The sequence below is a fragment of the Fukomys damarensis genome, unplaced genomic scaffold (genome assembly GCF_012274545.1).
Source record: "Fukomys damarensis isolate Sample0158 unplaced genomic scaffold, DMR_v1.0_HiC HiC_scaffold_14, whole genome shotgun sequence".
NCBI lineage: Eukaryota > Metazoa > Chordata > Mammalia > Rodentia > Bathyergidae > Fukomys > Fukomys damarensis.
Window position 1 is genome coordinate 64892188 of NW_022900926.1, and position 19611 is coordinate 64911798.

At 37.6% G+C, this 19611-nt stretch overlaps 1 pseudogene; it reads right to left on the reverse strand.

Moving 5' to 3' along the window:
• Positions 1-1954: 1954 nt before the first annotated feature.
• LOC104865437 lies at positions 1955-4615 on the reverse strand (annotated as a pseudogene).
• Between the last annotated feature and the right edge of the window lie 14996 nt (positions 4616-19611).

Sequence of the window (19611 nt, forward strand, 5' to 3'; positions counted from 1 at the left end):
GATGTTCTGACTTATCTTTCCACACACCTTCCCCAAGCCATGGCAAATACTATCTTACTTGCCTTTGTTTTGAACTTGATTATCATAAATCCCACATATAAGTGAGATCATGCCATATTTCTCTTACTGTGTCTTGTTTATTTTACTCAACATAATGTCCTCCAGCTCCACCCATGTCAAAATTGGCTCAATAATATTCCATCATATTCATTTTCTTTGTGCATTCATCTGCCAAAATGTCTGTACTAATTTACATTTTCATCAATAATGCACTAGGATTTTCCCTTTTCCAAAGCCTTACTTAGCTTTTGGCCTTTTTATAATAACTATTCTAACAGGTGTGAAGTGATACTTTATTGTTGTTTTAATTTTCATGTAGCTAATGATTAGCAATGTAGGGAATTTTTAATGTATCACTTGATAATTTGTATGCCTTCTTTTAAGAAGTATCAGTTCAGTTCTTTGGATGATTTTAATTAAATGATTTCTTTTGCTGATATTGAACTATTTGAATATCTTAAATACTTTAGATAAGAAGTCCTTTGCCATGCACAGATTATGAATACTTTCTCCCATTACTAGTATATCTTTTCACTCTTGATTTCTTTTTCTTTTGTTGTGAAGAAAATTTTAGTTTGCTAGAACCCCATTTGTTTCTTTTTGCTTTTTTTCCCTATGCTTTGGGGTCATATTCAAAATCTCATTTCCCAGACCAATATCTGGACTTTTTCCTGATTTCATCCTGCAGTTGTAAAGTCTCTAGTCTTCTATGTAAGTCTTAATTCAGAGTGAATTAGTTTGATTCTGCTGTGAGATGGTGGTTCAATTTTAATCTTTTGTATATGAATATTAAGTTATCCTTAATACCACTTATGGAAGAGACTATCCCTTTCTCCCTGTGTATTCTTGTACCCTTGCCAAAGATTAGCAAAATACACATAGGTTATTTTTTCTGTGTTCTCTATTCAATTCAGTTGATTTATGTGCCTGTGTTCATGCTCTTTTGATTTCTATAGCTTTATACTAAATTTGAAATCAGGTAACATGATGCGTACAGGTTTAAGTTTTTTTTCTCCTCAAGTTTGGTTTTCTGGGGTCTTCAGAGATACTGTACAAATTTCAGAATTTCTCTTATAATTTTAAAGGAGTATCTTTTGATTTTTTCATATGGTTTGCATTGAATCTGTAGATCACTTTGGATTGTATGAACATTTTAGTGATATTAATTCTCCTGCCATATAAACACAATCTTTCCTTCATTTATTTATGGCTTCCTCAATTTTTCATCAATATCATAGAGTTCTCAGTATATAGTTCTGTTTTTAATAAATTAAAGTTTTAATTCAAAATAGGTTTCTCACCTTTATTCACAGTTTCAAGTTAAAAATGAAAAAAAAAGGGGTAGTATCTATCCTCAAATGTTTATATATAAAGTCAAAGAAAAGTGAATCCCTTTAGAACACTTATCACATACAGACTACTGCATGACGACTAGTCTTTAGGAAATCTTGCATTGAATCTTAAAAGGGTACACTTTTCTGTACAATTTAGAAAAAACATTATAGGTGTACAGAAAGTTTAACCCATTTGAACTTATAAAATCATTTGGATAAAAATTCCCTTGACCCAACTAACACTTCATCCATAATAATCACAGCTTAACATACTTTAAAAATATTTAAAAGTATAACTGCATCACAGAAAGTCTAGTGAGGAACCACATTCTTCTCAAAGAAATAAGTACTGGAAGCTTTTGGGTTGACTCTGGTTTTAGCACTTTAATGAAGTTCCCACCATAACTTATCTGCTGCAGGAAGATCTGCATGTTTCCACTGTTCTTCTTGTTGGAGTGGATATTTCCTCACATTTAATGCAATGCAGCACCGAAAGGACAAAGCAGCTCGGGGTCCAGAAGGCACCAACAGCACGCTGGCGGCCGCAGATCCATGCGTGGTCACTGGACTACTCCACCACTCACCTCGCTGCCTCCGCCGGCGAGCTGTTGCAGCAGATGGATGATGATGTGAATACTTTTCAAAAGACTGGCGCTTTTGTTTGCTGTTGCTCTCAAGAGCTGGGAGTAAATCTGCTTGTTGGTTTTGAAGACCATGTCCTCGTCAATGTTACTGCTTCTTTTCTTTTTAGTTGAAGATAGCAGTTTGATGGACTGAAGGAGAAGGAATGAAGAGTTGAGATTCAAATATACTGAGGTGTTTGATCACTTCTTGATTAAGACTAGGAGAAGAATCAGTAGCTGGAGTGGTTTCACTAGCCTTAGGCTGGTCAAATTCCTCCAAAAGCTCCTTCCGGATGAGCTGGAACTCATGCTCAGTTCTCACCATGATACCAACAGCCCCAGACAGTGTTTTTAACTTTCCAACATTGCTGTTCTGACTGGTCATCTGAAATTCTGCAAACGCAACTCTTTCTAGCTGTACTCTTGGCAGTTCACAGGGAGCATCTTTGAGAAGCTGGAAAAGCTTTACAGCTTTGTTATAATGAAGATCTGCCAACACCTGGTGTTGTTTCCTAAGATGTTCATAACCGACCTGATTCCTCAGCCAACTGTGGTACATGGAAGCCAGTCTGTGGTGGATGGTTGCAGCTCGATATTGACAAAGAGGCTACTAAACAGACACCAAATCAACATCGCAGTATTTTAAGGACTTCATCATAGCCTCACTGACTTCTTTTTCAATCTGCTCCTGAGCCTTTCTGGATATTGGAGCATAATCTTGTTGTAGAGTTGCCACAGTAAAGTAAGTAGTGGACAATGCCCAATTCACAGAGTCCCAAACAGTTGGGTGTATGTCTCATTTTGCCAATGACCTCAGAGCTTTCAAATACTAATCAACAGCCTTGTTATAATACAAGCCCTCTTCTGGTGAAAACTCACTCTTGAATTCATCCTCTGCACTATGGTGGGCCTGAGCGCAGATTTGCATGAGTCTTCCCATGTTACACAACAGTAAGGCAGTATTTGTAGCGTCATCAATGGACTCAGAGATGTGAACTCCCTTTTCAAAACAAGAAAAGCTTTTTTTCCACAACTGTTGCTCTGCAGCACAGATTTGCTCACTAATCTTTCACTTTGTAATGCAGCAGCCTGGTTCATATAAAACACACCAATTTCATTTCTAACATTACCCATTCTCTTCAATACTCATACATAGTGGTTTGGACTTTGGCTTTTTAAGTCACTAAACTGCAAAATCTCATTCACAGCCTCATAACAATTACAACTAACTGAAAGCTGACTTTCCAGGTCTGTGGACAAATCAGTTGCCCACGCAAATCCCTGACAACTGGACTCTCTGTGAAGACTGTGCAATATCTCCTGATCTTCTTTTGTTTGGTAATTAAACTCTTCAAGGTGTGCTGTCCTGTTATTTGCATTCTCAGCCAGCATGAGTTGAATATCACCACAGAGTGTCAAATACTGAGAAAGAAAGAGCAGCACTTCAGAAAGCATATTGGTGCAAAGCTAGCTTAATGTTTTGCAGTGCTCTACCATACTTCTGAAGACTAGTGGCAGCATCAGACAAAACATAACAGATCTTTGCTGACATGAGAATAAACTGAAATTCATTTTATGTTGCCAAGAACCAGGGATCATTCCAGATTGACGAGTAGTTGCACTTCTTAAGAGAGCCCATTTTGTCCAAAAACAAGGCCATCTGCTTCTCTAGCCCCTCGGGACCGCCCCCTTGTAAATTTGTCTTCATGTTTTAAGGGGATTGGGGTGTTGGGATCAGCTGCCGGAAGGTCACTTTCCTTTTTGATGCTGCTATCTACAGATTTTAAACCCTCTAGAACATAGCTAAGCACAAGTCTATAGCATTCTTCTGTGTCATGGCAAACTGGAAGTGTACAACTGGGTCTGATCTGATGAATGGATTTGTATTTTTCTGATACTGACAATTCTCCAGTAGACTTAATTATAGCTACTGCTTTATTATCATCTGATGGATCAGAGCTGGTACTGTAGGATCCATTTTCATCACTGTCTGGAATCTCCTTTTCCTCTTCACTGTAACTTTCATCAGAATTCTCACCTAAAGGAGATTCTGAACTTTCTTCTTTTTTAGGTTCATCCTTTTTTTTTTTCACTACATAGATTTTATTCTTAAGCCTATTATCAGTGGAATCATTTTCCTGATTTTTTTCTGACAGCTCATTGTCAGTATGTACAAATATTACTGATTTCTGTATATTAATTATGTATCCTGCAACTTCACTGTGTGTGTGTGTGTGTGTGTGTGTGTGTGTGTGAGAGAGAGAGAGAGAGAGAGAGAGAGAGAGAGAGAGACTTCTGCAAACAGAGACTATTTGGTTTGTCTTCCTCTTTGCCAGTTTAGATGTCTTTTGTTTCCTTTCCTTGACTAATTGCTCTGAAGAGGGCTTTCAGTACTGGAATTTATGTTGCTCCTGATCTCAGAGTGGAAGCTTTAAATTTTTCACTGCACATAGTGTTAGCTGAGTGCTGGTCTCTATACAACCTTTATAGTCTTGAGACACACTCCTTCTATCCCTTCTTTGTGGAAAATCATGAAACAATGTTGAATATCTATTTTTTCTGCATTTATTGAGATGATCACATGGACTCACCCTTCATTTTGTTAAAGTAGATTATCACAGTTATTGATTTGCATGTTGCTATCATATGGATGTGCTTGGTCTCCCAAGGGTTCACACTTGGAAACTTCTTTCCCACTATGGCAATGAAAAAGGTGGTGGAATCTTTAGGGGATGGGGACCTTCGGGAGGTGATTAAGGACACTGTCCTCAAAGGAATCGATGTAGTTCTCAATTGTGACTATTCTGTTCACCTAAGAGAAGTGTTAAAAAGAATAAAACTTGCTGTGCCCTAATTTGTCTGGCTTCCTGTTCATGATTCGATCTTTCCCTTTTGATAACTCCCGTTTTGCTGCTTTCTGCCAGCAGGCCCTCACCAGAGACCAAATTGGTGGGGCCACCTGATCTTGGACTTCCTGCCTCTGAATATGTGAGCTAAATAAGCCTGCTATATCTACACATTACCTACTTCAGGTATTTTTCTATAGCAATTGAAAATGGAAATCCCACCTACTCATTCATAGTGAATTATCATATCTATATTTATCAAGGACATCATTTTGTAATGTTCCTTCCTTGTAGTGCCCTTGTGTGGTTTTGCTCTTTTTACTGGCCAGTATATTACTGGCCATGAAGATAGAGTTTGGGAGTACATCCTTGTCTTTATTTTTAGGGAGGATTTAAAAAGAATTGGTTTTTAGTTTTTCTGTAGTGTTTGGTAGAATTCATCAATGAAGTTATCAGATTCTAAGCATTTCTTTAATGGATACGTTTTATTACATATTCAATCTTCTTACTATTAGTCTGTTCATATTTTCTGCATTTTCATTATTCAGTCTTGATGTATTGAATATGTGTAGAAATTCACATATTTCTTCTACAGAAATTGACATACAGTTATTAAGAGGAGTCATTCATGATTTTTAGTATTTTTTAGTATCAATTGTCATGATTTTGGTTTCCCTTATGATTTTATTACTTTTTTCTTTTCTCTTAATCTAGCCATATATCTATAAATTTGTATATCTTTTCTTTAATAACCCTCAGTTTTTTTGGTCCTTTTTTCTTAATGTACTGTTGCTCTTATTTGTATTATCTTATTCCTTCAACTAACTTTGGGATTAGTTGGTTCTTTTTCTATTTGAAAAAATATCATAAGTGCTACCTTATAAGTCAGAGATAATGGAAAAAAAATTGCCTCAGTCTTTGTTTGATGGGAAAATATTTTATCCCTCTATCAATTTTTAAAAATAACTTTGCAAGGTTTAATATTGCTGTTTTTCAAATTTTGTTTGTTTTAGTGCTTTGAATACATCATCTCATGCTCCTCATGCAAAGTTTCTTGTGAGGAATATATTGATAAACCTATAGAAATTTCATGGTATGCAGCAAATCACTTTTCTTTTAGTGCTTTCAAAATTATTTCCTTGACTTTTGACCACTATAGCTATAATATGTCTTGATGTGGACATCTTAATGTTCTAATTATGAATCCTCTGGATATTTGGAATCTGAATATATATTCCTTCTTTAGACTGGGTTATTTTAGGGTATTATTTATTTAAGTAAGCTTCCTTTCTCTTTATCTTTGTGAAACGTTAGATATGCATATTATTGATGGAGTCCTATAAATCATGTAGACTTTTTTCATTCTTTTTAATTTTTTCTTTCATGACTGGATAATTTCAAGTGCCCCCCCCCCCCGTTTCATTATCTCTTGCTTCTGACTGATTGATCCTGCTGTTGAAGCTACCAACTGTACTTTTTATTTCAGTCATTGTAGTCTTCAGTGCCAGTTTTTATTTGGTTCTTTTCATGTTATCTGTCTTCTAATTAATTTTATTGGTATATTTTAGGTATAAAATAATGACATTCATCATTGGAAATTTGTACCTTTACATAATACATCTTGGTTCTTATTTATTTCCCATTCCCCTGCCCTCCCTTTAGCACCTCCATCCCTACCTATTTACAAAGACCATTAATTCCATTCCTTCTTTCCTTTCCCCTACCCCTCTCATTTCTTCCCCTTTGGACTTTTTCTTCTTATTTCACATGATCTGTTAAACCTTTTGATGCTTATTTACACTTTCAGTTTCTCACACCAGAGAAACTATTTGGCATGTACATGTGTCTTTCCTATTTATTTCACTTAAGATAGCCCCTTTAATATATTTTCTATTTTTAAATGAGTATCTTTGCATTCCTATTGTTTTCCTGATGTTTAAAAAACGTTCATGTTTTTCTACTGTAGCTTCCTTGGAGCAGTTATTTTACATTCTTTCCCAGGCAATTCATGTATTTGCATTTCTTTAGAATGACTACTGTAAATTCTTGGAGTTCCTTGGCTAATGTGTTTCCTGAATTTTTTGTGTTTTTGACTTGGTAAGTGCACATGGAAATAACCAGTAATTTTCATACTTCATGGACTGGCTTCTTAGGGAAAAGACTTCTCCTACTTAGGGAGACACAAGGAACCTATCTAGGAGGATGTTATCACAATGGGTATAGTGGTAAGCACCAAATGTGGCAGCCTGTGTCAGCTCTGAGTCTGGGGGCACATGGTGGCTTGGGCTCTCAGTCAGTTGGGAACAGCTACTCTGGCTATTGGCTGTCATATGGGAGATCCAAAGGGGCTGTTAGAGGTCCTCAGTAGCACATCTGGGTTCAGTTTTGAGCAGAGCAGGGAGGATATGTGTTGAGGCTGTTAGTACTTCAGACATATGCAATGGCTGTGGAGGGTGATGGGGCTAGCATTCTACACCAGACTTACTGGGGTGACCCTTGCAGTGGGATGTGGCAGCTCAGGCATCTCAAATATTTAAAGGAAAAAATTAGGAGGACCTTGATGGTGAAGTGTGCAGGGGCTTTTGGATGACTGTGATGGCTTTTCACACCCCACAAAGAATGGCTGCTATCAAGAAATCAAACAAAAACAAATGTTGGCAGGGTTGTGGGGAGAAAGGAACCCTTATACATTGTTGGTGGGAGCGCAGACTGGTGCAACCACTATGGAAATCAATATGGAGATATCTCAAAGATCTGGGATTAGAGGTTTCATTTGACCCAGCCATCCCTCTGCTGGGTATCTTTCCAAAATAATTAAAAGAATTGCTATCAAGAAATCAAACAAAAACAAATGTTGGCAGGGTTGTGGGGAGAAAGGAACCCTTATACATTGTTGGTGGGAGCGCAGACTGGTGCAACCACTATGGAAATCAATATGGAGATATCTCAAAGATCTGGGATTAGAGGTTTCATTTGACCCAGCCATCCCTCTGCTGGGTATCTTTCCAAAATAATTAAAAGAATCATATCACAGCGATATATGGGCACCTATGTTTGTAGCAGCACAGTTTGTAATAGCTAAAACTTGGAAACAGCCCATTTTCCCATCAGTTGGAAACTGGATAAAGAAGATGTGGTTTTTCTATAAAATGGAATACTACTCAGCCGTAAAGAATGAGAATGATTCATTCATAGGAAAATGGATACATATTGAAGATGTACTCCTAAGTGAAATAAATAAGTCACACATGTTTAAATACCAAATAGTTTCTCTGGTGTGAAAAACCATAATAGTACATAAAATCCTAATGAGATAATTGACAATGTGAAATAGGAAGAAAAGGGCTAAAGGTGTAGGGAAAGGGAATAAGGGAAAAATATGAGAAAATGGAGATAAAGTGTTTGTAAATGGGGAGGGGAGGAGGGGATGAAGGGTGGGCAGGGACAAGGGGAAAAAATGAGAGCCAAGACCTGTCATGTAAAGGTACAAGATCCCAGTAATGAATGTACCTGTACTGTATACCTAAAATGCACCAATAAATTCAATGAGAAAAAAAATTACTCAATGGAGCAGGCCCAGAATCCAAACACTTGAATACTGTGATCTTCAGCAGTGAGAACTATGTATTCCATGGCAGCCATGAGAGCTATGGACATCCCTGTATCAAAGGCCACTGGTCCTCTGTAGAAACCAAGCATAGCCAGGGTACCACTGCATAGTTGGTACAGATAGCCCCTGCCCTTTTTCTTTGTTCCTAGTCATGTCCAGGCAGCTCAGCTCTGCAGATTTTCCAGAGGATGTGGAGTGAGTTCTTCAGGAACTATTGTTGGAAAGCTGGTTACTTACTCCACTGTACATTTCATTACTGAGGAAAATACGTGTGCCAAAGAGAACCCTACAGGTGCTGAGCTGCACGAACCTGATGGAAAGATGGACTACTGCACTCTCCTAGAGCTATTTTTGTTCATGGGTAGTGTCTAGGTTTTATTTTCTTGGGGTGAGGTTCAAATAATAGGATATCCTACACTGATCTTATGGGTTCCACTCTCTGCCCTTTTCATTATTAACATTCATAAAATAAAATCTGGCAAATATTTGTGTTTGTTTATGGACTGATTTGTTCACCTAGTTTGTGTCATACTTTAAAATTATTATTTTCTTAATGTATTATAATTTCAAAAATGCATACAAAAAAGCTTCCTTTTTATTTTATTATTATTTTCCATCACTATCAACTATCTTTTGATTTTTCATCAAGTAAATTCACCAGTGCAGGCTGAAGTTTCTATACATATTTAAATAAAAGAACTAAAATAAAACAATTCCAATTTTCCTGTCAAGTTTAATATTCTTCTGTAGTTCTTTGGATCTATTAATTTTCCACCATGGAAAAGTTTTATTTAATTTCTTTCAAACAGATGCGCAACAGGGGCTCTGTCCATGGAAACACTGCAGCTGAGTGGCCTGAGACTCATGACATCAGTTTCTATACTGCCTTTTAGTAGCTCATGGCTTTGCCTGCTGGCAAATTTCCACTTAATTAAGAAAGTAAATGATGAATTATGGGAAAAATCAAATTTAAGTTATTTTTAACTTTTTTGCCTGTTGATTCTTTATTGAAGATATAGTTTTGAGGATAAATTTTTGAACACTTTATTTTACACTAAAATACAACTAAATATTAAAACTATTTCCTGTTGAAGAAGCTTTCAAAAATGATCAGTACAACTGGATGTCAAAGATTGAAGTAGTTTTCTAGGAGACTTGTTGGAAAGAAGTAAAACTCCCAATCCATGGATTTGTTTAAATGTAGAGAAACCAGGCTAAGAAAATGCTTCACCAGATTGAGTTATTTTCTGTCTCAAAATTGGAACAGGAGCTACTGAGCTATAGTGATATGTGGGTTTTAGGAAGTCTGGAAACATATGTGCACTTAATAGAGGACGAGAGGGTCTTGGATCTATGTGTGCATTTATCAGGATTAAAGTAATCCTGATGGGATTGATTGATTCTCAATGGGCTGGATCCTGGATTTAAGCTGAAGATGTCTGAAGGGGAAAAAGACTCAGGTTTCTTATAGTTTCTACTGTATTTCCTTAAATTTATTGAAAGGATAACATTACAACAATTCCATTTTAATGGAATTCAAACTGTTGGCAAGAAATAGACAAAATGTGGCAATCCTGTAGGTTGTTAATTTGCAAAAAAATGGAGAAGAAACCCCTTCCTGGTAACACAGACATTCTGCACCCTCAGACCTCAGCTATGAGCTTCAGCAACCAATTTGTTCTCCACCGTAGCACTATATACATTTTCACCTGTCATATTTGTTTGATACTCTTTGGAGTTGAAAGTAAGCCTCCTTAGTTTACAGAAATAGGGTGAACAATATATTTTCATGTGAGGGAACTGATAACTCATGCTTGGATAATGAGCCTCTCTGGTAGGCTATTAGAAATCGTACCTATCCTGATTGGTGTCCAGGTTCCCTGTGTCTCCCTACCACACCTGTGGCATGGCTCTTTATAAGAAGCATTCCTGGAACTATAGCCTCAGATCATGCTCATTCTGAAATCCTCCCATTGCTCTCCCTTTGTAACAAGTATTGGGTTCAGATCAATCTCTTTCACTTCTAATTCCAGCTTGGCATCAGTTTCCAAGAGGAACCTATCAGAAACACAGTATAAATTAGACTGGGGTACTTTTATAAGATGAGTCCTCTCTTTCAATCATTTTTCCTGAATTTCATAGTATGTTCCAAACAATAAAGAACTGTTTACTCCACACTCCCCACACATTGTGATTAGGCATGTCATGTGTCATTAACCTTCAGAAATTTTTAATTTTAAATTATTTTATACAATATTAAGCCTAAATCTTGTTACCTTAATTAATTTTTTAAAAACTACTAAATAACCTAGAATCAATTGCTTAACAATCAGAAAGACTATTAAGCAATATTTAAGCATAGAAATATGGATAGAAAATGAATAGGCCTCAGGGAATTCCTTAAAGTCTTGAAATGAGATAGAAAGAGCTAGGGAAGGGAGGAAGGAAGGGAGGAAGGCAGGGAGGGAGGAAGGAAGGAAGGAAGGAAGGAAGGAAGGAAGGAAGGAAGGGGAAGGAAGGAAGGGGAGAAAGAAAGAAGAGAAAAGAAAAGAAAGAGAAGGAGGGAGAGAGGAAAATGGGAAGGAGAGAGTGAGGAAAGGACACAGGAAGGAAAGAGAGAGAAAGAAGAAAGGAAGAGCCAAATTTTAGTATGAATTTAACTTAGATCTTACTGTTCCAAGTCTAAATTTATATGCAATTTACGCATTTAAATATCATTTCTGTGACAACATCTTGATTACTCATCCTAGCATTTAAACTCTGAAAATCCACTATTGTTTAAGACAAAGTGTAATAAATGACTTGCATCATTTAATGATATTATTGACTCCGTATGTTTACTTCAAAGTATATTTGATCATGTTTTTGGAAAGTAAAACACATATTTTGGGACAGAATTTTTATTTCTTTATCTTCTTTACTTTTGGTTGACTTCACAATCTTAAAAAGTAACACTTACATGCCTGTAGTGCCCCTTTATGTAGTATTTTTTCATATAAATAAACTTTAGTCCAAGCCTTACTCTTATAAAATTTGTTTCCACCTGAATTCAGGTAATAACTTCCAAGCATTTCCCCATTTCATACCTTTCTAAATCATAGCTCTATTAATAAATCAGGTAATGTTTAGTTAGCTAAAGACTCATTTGTATAAAGTATATGCAACAAAACTAATATCATGAAGTAGTAAGAAACCGTCAAATCATTCTAGTATGTCTATAAAATTCTATGCTCTATAATTTTTACAACTATGCTTTGCTGCATAAAATCTTCCAGATTCTTTCTAGTTAAACTTTCATTCATTTTATTCGGATTTTGTTCCCAAAGCTTCATGCTAAGTTCATAATTTTCTCTTGTACTTCCTAAGCAAGATCCAGATGGACGACAAAAGCAGCTTTTCTTTTTTGACTTGTCTTGTCAGGAACATAATTCTTCAACAGTAAAGCTGTGCAAGAATTATCTGTGCGTGCAGCATCTTCAGTAAGATAAGTTATTAGTCAGAAAGACTCCAAGATGTTCACATGTTTTGATGTTGGTGTATTCAGGAAAACAATTATGTTTGCATTGTTCACAAATTAAATGTGTATAGAAGAAACAACCAATATGTTGTCACCATTTTCAGTACCACAAAATGTTGATTTAGTATAAACCATTTACAAAATACTTTACTTTTTACACTGTTGGATTTTTGCCTGATTATATGGCACAGGTGGAGGGGAAGATAAGATCTGGCAGCACCCAAGCAGTGCCAAATGCAACCAAATCCAATGCTGTAGGATGTTGCCAGTCTTTAAAGAAAGAAGTTGAATTTATCAGATAATATGTACTTCAATACATATTATGCTCATGCGTTTCTTGTAAGTCTGTATTGCCCCATATGTGGTTTAATACAATAATATTTTATTTTAAAATGTTGAATAGGTTTCTAGTATGAAACTAATTAATAACTTGCTGCCATCAGATATATGCTCCCACTTGGGTGGTTATGAAATCATCTCCCAATTTTTCAGGGTCATTTACAAAACCTTTTCTAACTGGACTGAAAAGTGAGATCTAGGATCCTAATATTAGGATAAATTCATACCAAAACTTAGGCATGTTTTTTGTTTCTCTCTTTTGTTTTTATCCTTTTCTGGATCATTGAGGGGTGACTGTGCAGTTCCTGCTCGAGACTGGGTGTCAGGGCTTGAGAGGTGTGACTCTGAATCTGACAGTAGAGTTAAGCTCCATCAAAAATAATTGCTCTGAGGAATATCCATAGAAAGACTAATATTTTCTACTCTCATCACCATTATGATGATTTTTATTTTATTTTTGTAGTATTGGGGATTGAACCCAGGGTCTTTGCATTAAGCTACATCCTCCATCCTTTGAATTTTTTTTTCTTTAATTTTGAGTCAGTGTCTCACTAAGTTGCCCAAGCTGAGCTTGAGCTTTCAGGCCTGTTATTTCAGCCTCCTAGAGTGCTGGAATTTACAGTGCACCACCACACCTGGATTATTGTTCTGGTTTTAAGATAATTCCTACCTGAGCCTCTACCAGTTGGTTGGAGTCCAGGCTGTCCATGCAAAAGCTCTTGCTCATCTTTGTTGTTGCCACACTGAAAACAAGGAGAGAATCATACCTCACGTGGGTGGTCAGTGATCTCTGGCCTAATGTCCTGCATGGCTCCTTCCATCCACTGCACAACCCTAAGCAATTGTGGTGACCTGGTGCTATGGATCTCTGCACTCATCCATGAACCAGCCACTTTGTGTCCACTGATCAGTTCCCTTTCATCCCTGCCCTACAATGTTAGCTTGTCAGGGAGTGGATTTCAGCCACACACACACACACACACACACACACACACACACAGAGTGGTGTTATATGTGATGGCAATTTGCCTGACTACAGTAATAATTTCACTGCATCTGTGTATAGCAAGACAACCATACCTAATCACCATATACACCTGAAATAAAATCATGATGTTCTCATGTGCTCTCAGAATAATTGAAACAAATGTCAAATGCATGATGTGTTTTCTAAGAGAGGAGAACAGAAGAATTTGGTCATTTTCTGAAGGATATGAGGTTTGCCAAGCTGGAATTCTTTAAGAAAACAAGCTCTGCCCTCCCCAAGAAGAATGTATGCTAAGAAGACCCTAGAATGTGTCCAAGAGGAGCTGAGCCTGCCATAGTCCTGTGTATGCATCTTCCTGAGGCCACCAGAATACTGAGATATAGATGGTGAGTCACCCATAGAGCTGGCACAGCCCCAAATCAGGCCCCAGCAGTGAGATACTCAAGGTCATAGCCCATTCACTCATCTATGACTGTAGAAATTGGCCCCAAGGGGAAAGTGATGTACTGGGATCTGGGACTGTGACCACTGCTCACATGGAATTGCAATGCACACTCAAATATCTGAGAAGTAGGTGAGCTGGGAAGCATGTCTGGGGGTCAAGGATTTGGGCTGCACAGACCAGTGCACCACTACTCTACCAGGTACCATTCCAGCTTTGATTTATGTCATTCTTTAAAATACAACTTTTAACTTATGTCAAAACAAGCAAACCCAGAAACATCTAGGAAATTTTATTTTAGGACTCCTGGATTCAGCTTAGTGCATTAACTCAGTAACACTTTTACAAGTTGTAGGGTTTTGTTTGTTTGTTTGTTTTTTGTTTCTTTTTTGGGGGGGGTTTTGTTTGTTTGTTTTTGGTACTAGGGATCCAACTCAGGTCCTTGTGCTTGTGAGGCAGGCAGTGGAACCACTGAGCTAAATCCCCAGCCCTGTAACATTCTTTATATTATTAACCAAAATGAAAAATATTAGGTTCTTTGGTTCTTTGGGACCAGCAGTAGTCATCAGTTTTCTTGTAGCTGAAATACAATTCCTGACATTCACAACCAAATAAGGGAGGTTTAATGTAGCTCATCATTTGGGAGGGTTCAGTCCATGTTTAGCTGGCTCCAAGGCAGGATCATCATGGCAGAAGAGTGAAGCAAAAGAGAGCTGTTGAGTTCATGGTGACTGGGAAATGGCAGGGAACAGGGCCAGAGAGGACAGCAAGGGATCACGTCTCTGTGACTCACTCAGACATACCCAGGAGAGTGCTCAGCGAATCTACTAGGTGTTTCTTAATTTCATGAAGTTGACAGATCAGGATTAATGGTCACAGGGCTCCCTATACTTAGAGACAAAAATCATTTTAATATAAAAGATCTGTGCTCCTTGTTGAGCTTTTGATTCAGGTCTATCATTTAAGTTTTGTTTTCCTGGTACATATGTAGTGGTAGCTAGTTAAAATAGTATCTAAATATGAATATCATAATATTTATTACTATAGGTAGTTTACAATGACATATTTAAAACACACATAAATGACTAAGTCTAATCATAAATTTCAGTTTAGATAATCCAATTGATATTTTTTCTCCTTATGATTGATACCTTCTATATCTATTTAAAGAAACATTTGCCTATCTAGAGAGATATTTTCCTATTGTCTTTTCTAAAATGTTATTGCTTTATCTTTTGATTTCATCTATACAATCCACCAGAAAATGTATTTAGGATATGATTTGAAGAAAGGAAAAAATTTGTATTTTTTCTCTATAAAGACAAATTGTCAGAGCTTTTCTGTTTTTATAAATCCATGATCAGCTATATCTGTCTTTTTCTGCACCTTCCATCTGTCAGTCCTCATGTTAATGCTGTCTTACATTGATGAGTATGTACCAGTAGTGCAAGCCTCTCTCCTGCTTTGCTTGTGCAAAAAGTGCCTTAGTCACTCATGGACCATGAGTTTCCTATGTTTAGAATCAGCTCACCAACATGTACAGAAAAAGAAAATCCATTGTGTCATCGACTTAGATTATGCCAATCTACAGTTTAATCCATGAACATGATATAGCTGTCTGTGCTTTGTCTTTATTTTTCCATGATACTTTCTCTCTGTGTAGAGCACCTATTCATGTTTTTTGTTTTTTTTAGATTTTTTTTTCCTATGAAAATGCTAAGGAAACCATATATGATATAGATTTTTAAATTTCACATTTTTGTTTTTGTTTTTATTTTTGTTTCTCTGTTTTGGCCTTGTGGCATGCAACCACATTTACTTACAGATTCTAAGAATTTATTTTAACATTATTTCTGTTTTCTACATATATAGGTATACTGTCTGGGAACAATGTTATTTTATATACTTATCAGTGTAAAGATTGGTTGAAAGTAACCTCTCTCACTGATGACAAGGAGTTTCCAGACACTATTCTCATCTGGAAGTATCACCTTTGGTCATATGGGCACCCCATAAATAAGGGACAATGAGCATGGGCTTTGATAAGCATGATGTCCAAACTGCCAATAAGCACATGAAAATATACCCCTGACCCTAAATAATCTTGGATATCATAACATGTCTATTCAAGACAACTTATCTTATACAACATTATCAAAACCATTGTTATAAAGATATGGGAGATAAGATTTGACTACACTACTAGTAGGAAATCACTTTGAAAACTAGTTGACAGTGCTCACCTAAGCTGACTATAGACCAGTATGGCATTCCATGATCTCACCTGAAGTGCTCATCTTTTCTTCTGGAAAACAGGCAGGGATGGCCTTTGTGACTCCTGTCTTCCTGTACAGTTTCCAGCTTGAGTGTCTTGGATCCTGATACCTGCTTCTGCGTGTGTCACCTGGCAGAGGTGAGGACTGTCACCTACTACACAATGTCCCATAAGGACTCATCTTAGTAGGAAGGAGAGGTGTCTGCTGCCTCAAGGAAGCAAGGCACTTGAAGGAAGCTGCCTGTGTTGATGTGGGAAGGTAGGGAGCTTCAGGAGGCCTCTAAGGGGATCTTCCAGGTCCACAGAACTGAATCCTGCTGCCAATCGCATCATCCTGGAGGACACCTCATAGATCCAGAAAGAGCATGACCCACAGCTCCTCAGCTGTGTCCTTTGAGAGACTGTACTGACCACATAGACAAGAGGAGCTCATTCAACTCAACTCATAAACTTTGTGCTAATTTGTTAAAAAATTAATGCAATCCAAAAGAAATGAGCACACATACTCATCAAAAGATTAGTGCACCATGTTTATCTCACCTTTACTCAGAAAAGCTCTAAACTGAAAACAACTGAAATGCCAATGGGAAGATGGATAAACATATTACATATTCATGCATTTGATCAGAAGCAATAAAAGAAAAAGCATGGATAAAGTGCACATATTATGTTCAATGAAAAGAAATAAGATTTTAAAAATTAAACTTATGAACATACCTTCAATAAGGAACAGAAAGACAAACATAGTGGGTGATTCTAACCTTGGTCACCTGCTGCAGAGAGGAGAGGATACTGACTCAGCAGGTCCTGAGGGAAATTTCCTGAGAGACCAGCGTGCTCCACAGCTGAATTTGGTGGCTGTAAAATTCTGATCTGTTAGAAAGTTTAAAATTAGAAGGTAAAGGGGGTGGGTGGCTTAAGGGTGGACATGACTGTATGCCATCAGGAATTTAGAGACATTCTTTTAAATAAGCACATTTTTCTTTTTCAAGCACAGATGAAGACCCCCATGTACAGGATACAAGATGAGAAGAGAAACCTTGCTTCTATTTAAAAGTGCACATGTGAGAGATGGTAAAGAAACAGTTTTCAGGAGCAGAACTTGGACTGATGGTGGTATCACTTTCCAAAACAAGCATGGGGCCTGGGAATGTCTTTTGGAGAGGCTTGGATTATCGATGGAACTGGGCGGCAGAGCCCAGCGTTCCACACAAGCCACCCAGTGTGCTGGGTGGCCTGAGCAAGTGCTCAGAGACCCCACTTTCTGAGAGACACACTGGCCCAGGGCCCCACTACTGAACCAGTAGAGCAGCAAGGGACTGGGGTCAAGTGGAGTTCTCTCAGCCCCTTCCAGGAATTTGGACCTCAACCGTGGACCTTAATAAATGTACTGTGGCTATAGAAGCATTTGGAAATCAACCAAGAGGGCCCAGCTGCCTCTCCTCTATGATTCGGCAGCTTGGCCTTAGATAATGACCGCATTGCAGACTCTGAAAACTATGTGACCTGCCCCCACCAAGGAGCCACTTGGGGCTGGGAAGGGCTTTGCATTTGCAGACAGTGTATTACAGGAGAAAGATCCTCTTTGTATCAGACCACAAGAACTCTAAATCCTTTTTCCTTTATTACTATTCCATCGTAAGGGAAAGTATGTAACTTCTTGAGCCTTACTTCCTATATGTGCAAAGTGGGGAATACAAACCCATCTCCCAGAGCCAGATGGTAGATAACCCAAAGATACTGGCTGGCAATCCTTTGTGTAAGAGGAAAGTAATGTATTTGGTAACTGTTAAAGAAAAAGTGTATTTTTAAGAACACAACAAAGCAGTCCGTGAGATGATGTGGATAGATCAGATACCTTATCCTTGAATACAGTACATTGAAATTATTGCTTTGGAGTTGACGTACAGAACTAATGGTCCCTATATATCATTAGCCTCTGCTGTATATTTTCATTTAAAAAATATTCATTACTTTCCTACTAGAGGTGCCCAAATACTTACTATGCAAAATTAAATTTCTTTTCCTAACATGAGATCCTGTTTCTCATTCTAAGCTGCAATACAGAGGAAGAACCCCACCAGCTTCATCACTCAGGTGTCTTTCTCTCCCTTCTTCCTTCTCCCCTTCCCCTCTCAGAGCTGCCATAAATAAATCATACTGGCTCATTGTTCCTTTGCAGGAGGGGAGGGGTTGTTGGTCCTGGCATACTCAAAAAAGTAAACAAATGAAATACATGGAGAAACTTGAAATCATGCTAAGGGCTGTCCTGAGCTCCAGGTAGACAGAAATCACGCAGGGTGACTCCAGCAACCTCACTTGGATTAAAGATTTTGTCATCCACCAAGGAAACCTGTGTATAACATTACTGCAGAAGGCTAAAGGATATCCAGAGGCCAGTGAAGGTTTGAAAAAGGCAGCACATGTATTGTTTCCAGCTATGCGCTCTCCAGGAATAATAATTAAATAGTACTGAAGGTATCCATTGCTTCCCATGAAGAATGCTTCCTTACTTGTAAGGAATTTCCACTTTAATTGATAAGACTGTGCAAAAAAGAACAATTCAAGACAAGTTTGACTGGTAAAATGTATTAACTTCTGTTAAGACATTTAATGAAAAGAGAATTAATGAAAATTAATGAAAAGAGAATTTATATACAAAATGGGAGCAGTGGAGCTTCAATTGAGTGACCTCAGTGTTAGAGCAGCCATGGAGACATACCTTGGTTTTGCTTTAAGCATATGGCCCACATCCCAGGCCATAGATAGATGGGCTGCAGACTCAGTTCCAGCTGTGACATGATACCATAGGAGGGGTTTTGCTATGGTGACATGAGTCCTGCTCTTTCACTACAAGATGTACAGATACAAAGAAATTGTACAGAGCTCAGATAGAAGACATTTACACAACAGAGTGTCATGGTCACATTCTTTAACTGCTAATAAAAACACAGATGGAAGGTAAAGATAAAGGAAACAAAACACCACAGCTGATGATATAGCAGTTAGGCTCCTGCCTCTGACAGAACACCTATATCTTTTCTACATTGATCTGTGTGGGCAGCAGGGGACTGGGGTCAGGAGCATGTGAGAGAATCAGACAGCCATCCTTTTAGCACAAGGGATGATTAACTGGAAAGAAATCAGCAGGCCGTGGAAGGCGACATGAAGAGTGTTTGAGTTATTTGGAGATTCTTCTGGATTTCATGGGGAGATCATTGTGCTGACCCACGTGGATGACCTGGGAGAGCTGAAAGGGTCCCTTGAGCTCAATGCTGAAACAAAAGGTACAGAGGGCTTGGAGAAGAGTGGCAGGGCTAAGTTATAGACTAGAAAGTCAAAGGCAGAATGGGCCTGTACCATAAACATCACAAATATTTGGAACTAATAAGATTATTTTATACTTATTATAATATTTGATTTAAAGGTTGACGTGGATGCAACTGTGTGGTTTTGTAAGCTAAAAGGACAAAACAGTTACATTCATGTCATTTTAAAAACCATCTTTTCATTTACAACTGTACCTATAAGCAAATTAAAAGTTAATTCATATATATATATATATATATACACATAT